The 3575-nt window shown below is 35.7% G+C and overlaps 1 long non-coding RNA gene across 2 annotated transcripts; it reads left to right on the top strand.

Annotated features, from left to right (window-relative positions):
* Nucleotides 1–1747: 1747 nt before the first annotated feature.
* On the top strand, nucleotides 1748–3347 carry LOC122131084. 2 transcript variants are annotated; one of them, XR_006152015.1, is made up of 3 exons: nucleotides 1748–2083; nucleotides 3134–3165; nucleotides 3291–3347. It is a non-coding gene; the product is annotated as an uncharacterized LOC122131084 (long non-coding RNA). The 2 variants fall into 2 exon arrangements; XR_006152014.1 differs by lacking the exon at nucleotides 1748–2083 and having other exon boundaries at nucleotides 3016–3165.
* The last annotated feature ends 228 nt before the right edge of the window (nucleotides 3348–3575 follow it).

Raw genomic sequence — 3575 nt, 5'->3', positions numbered from 1 at the left:
TTTCTAGCAACCAGCATAGCAATCTTCAATTACCATAGCAACCACCATGTGGGAATTGATGGACAGAGTGATCTTCATGACAACCCGAGCAACCAGCACAGCAACACATACTATGACATCCCAGCAACATGAATACCCTAGCAACCAGCATAGCAACCACCTAAATTACCAGAGCACTTTCATAATGCCAACCTAGCAACCCTAATCTATCCATCCCTCTTCCGTCTCTGTCTGATTCGAAAGAATCTGCCATATACCTCAAAGTTAATATAAAGTAATTTTTTTCCTGAAATAAAATATTTAGAACTATAACACAAAGAAAGTCCTCAACATCCTGACATTATGTGGTTTAACTCAATGGTTTATGTAGACTTATTTCGATGCTCAGCTGTTTGGTCCAATTCTGTATGCTCTCTCTGTAGAATTGTATCGAGGGCACGCGCGCTGCCTTCCTCCCACATTGCACTGCTGTAATAGCTCACAACTGGTTGGAGACTCAAGAGATTTATAGCGTATCATTGTCATTAATATCAGAATTGAATTGCGGATATTCATATCTCATTGGTGTATCACAGCCAAGGTAAGTTGTCATTTAAGTAACGTCTGAAGTTGAATGTAACGTTAATTACGTGTTTTAAAATGATTTCGATTGCTAGCTAGCATCGACGTCAAGTCAAGTCAAGTCAAATGTATTTATAAAGCACATTTAAAAACAGCTCACTCTGACGTGTGTGGCTGTCTAATGGTTTCTTAAATAATGCTAAAGTGAAGTTACATGTTACTTGTTGGCTAATTTTGGCCTGTTTTCAGGCTTAGATTTTGTTTTTGGAAAAAGGCAACGTTAGCTGCTAGTAGGTGAGAGGACGTTTACAAGCTAGTCAGCTAACAATAATTTTCTCGGGAGACCTATAGTCATCCAATAAGTTATCTGAGGTAATGATAACGTTCAGGAAATCGTAACTTTACGTTACCAATGTATGTAAATATCATTCAAGTACTTTTTTGTGTTGTTTAACGCAAAAATTGGTTGGACATTGCTGGAATATTATAGGTTTTATGTAGACATCTGTGAGCTAACGTCATTATTTGAGTCGTCGTCAAACAGAAGTAATGGACATCACGGTTCGGTATAACGGGGTTAAAAGCAACAAAACCCAAATGTATAAGACTGTGTTTCTTGTCATTTATTTCCGCAGGTAGTAGTGGAAGCCACAGCTACGTCTTTATATGCTCTGGTTAGTTTGTTCCACCTAGTGTTATATAGTTGCTAACGGTTTATAGTTAAAGGGTTTCCCTGTGGTTCCGAAATATCAATCCCAAGTATAACTTTTATTGCTGCCTTTTAGAGCCGCTAAAACTAGTGTGCATTAGATATTAGCAATGTTTTATGTTTTAAATAGCCATATAATGACCTAGTTTTAAACAGCAATAGAACTCAAAACAAAATGCTATGATCAAACAAATGCATTTTGTTTAAAAGTAGTCGGCACAAATTAATTCTTTGCAACTCTTCGCAAACTTTGCTAAAATGAACGTATAGGCTACAACAAAGAATTAAAACAATAGCCTTGCTATTGTTAATTAAATAAAGACATTAGCCTACATTAAATGTATGTATCTTTGGCATTCCAAGCTCGGTTAAGTTTAATAACTTGAAAATACCCTTTCATGTCCTGACCATTTTAACTGTTAACACTTTCCACGGAAGGTTTGAATAGCATCAATTATGTTTTGTTAATTTCCCCCTTTGTTTACCCGCCATTTTGGAGGGGTAGGTTGATCAAATTCGCAAATCCACCCACATTTGACGAGTAGCGGGTGCTAATTTCCATCCCTGACTATTTGTATAACATGGTTGATGTTTTTCATTAGGATCTTGTAATGGTGTACAGATAAGAGTATATCTGTCTGTGTGGGTAGTGCTTTGTCGTGAACATGTTGCTTGTTAATTGAGAGATTTAAGTCTAACTAAGGATGTGCACCATTTTTTTTAATGAGGTTTGGCAGATTTGCATTTCATATAACTTGCCATGTGCCTCTGTCCCTTATTCACAGAAAAGAGAAGACTTCCTTCTTCAAGAAAGTAAGTATATGTAATACACTGATTGTACTGTATCAAGAATTGCATATACACACCATAGTATATTTGCCATTGTTTCACCAATCCTGGGTTACTTAAAATGATTACTTGATAAAATAATATATATTTGGTATTTTTTGATGGGTATACACATTGTAATGACATATCAATATTGACTCCTATGCGCAACATTTTTGGTGTTTTAATTTGGTCAGTAGTAATTACTCAACCTGTAAAAAAAATGCGTAACCTTGTTCCTTATAGCACATACCATAGTACATTTTCTATGATCGCATTTTCATTATCAGAGGCAACTTCTGTAGTGTGGCAATTTAATGCGCTTACACATGTGGACACCAATGATCAACATCATTTATGCTTGAAATAATAAACGGTGCATTAAATTACACAGTATTGGTCATCCGTGATTGTCAAGTTATCAGGGGATTTTTTTACTTCTGCCCAAACTTGAAAAAGGCCTTGGCCATCAACAGGGTTAAAATGGTAACGACTCAGACGGTTTCTTCATTCTTCTTTGTTTTATTTGAGTTAAAATACTTCTTTTCAGCAAACACGTCTTTTCAGGTTGAAAACCTTTACAAGAAACAAAACATAAAAATACAGCACTCACAAACTGCCCTCTATCAAATACACAAACAACAACAGTGCATGTAAACTACCACAAAACTCAAACACTAAAGCACACTTTTGCAATAGATTACCAGATAACATCAAACATTGTCTTACCAGTAGCATCCCTGGTAGTGGCCAGCAAGTTAAGTCCCCCATTAGCAGTCACCATATGCTTTCCAAACACTCACACTACCTGTGCTTAAGTGACTTGACTTCCTGTATTTCCTGTCATGAGGACCACTTCCTGCTTCACAATAAAAGTTGTATTTTCAAAACAAAAGTCCCTTCCCGGTTACAATCTGACAGCACAGTGATACTCTGATCACTTAATATCAATAAGCAAATTTGGTCTATAAGGGATGTTTATTTATTTTATGATTGTACATTAACCCTCCCAATATTTTGGCCTCTTCTACCTAGATTTGCTTGGAGATTCATGTTGGTCTGGACAAGTAAGCTCTTTGTCTAGTTTACTATATAATGTTTTGTACATTAAATACTTATAAACATTTATAGGCATTGCTTGTTTACAAAGTGTTTGAAACTGATTTTGTATTTGTTCTGTTCTGTCTTTTAGGCCTGTTCCAGACTAATTGTGACCTCTATGCAAATAAGTCTTCCCTTTTAAATAAGTGTAAGTCAACAAGGCATACACACACCGTAATAAGCTATCCTTGCCAAAGTAAATATACCACAGCTAATGTAAGTGTGAACACCAAGCTGTTAAATAAAGATATTAGCCTACATTAAATTAAATTAATGTATCTTTGCATTCCATGCTCGGTAAGTGAAATAACTTGAAAATACCTTTTTATCTCCTGACCATTTGAACTGTTAACACTTTCCACAGAATGATTGAATA

The sequence above is a fragment of the Clupea harengus genome, unplaced genomic scaffold, assembly GCF_900700415.2.
Source record: "Clupea harengus unplaced genomic scaffold, Ch_v2.0.2, whole genome shotgun sequence".
NCBI classification, from domain to species: Eukaryota; Metazoa; Chordata; class Actinopteri; order Clupeiformes; family Clupeidae; genus Clupea; species Clupea harengus.
This window is presented reverse-complemented; position numbering and strand designations above follow the sequence as displayed.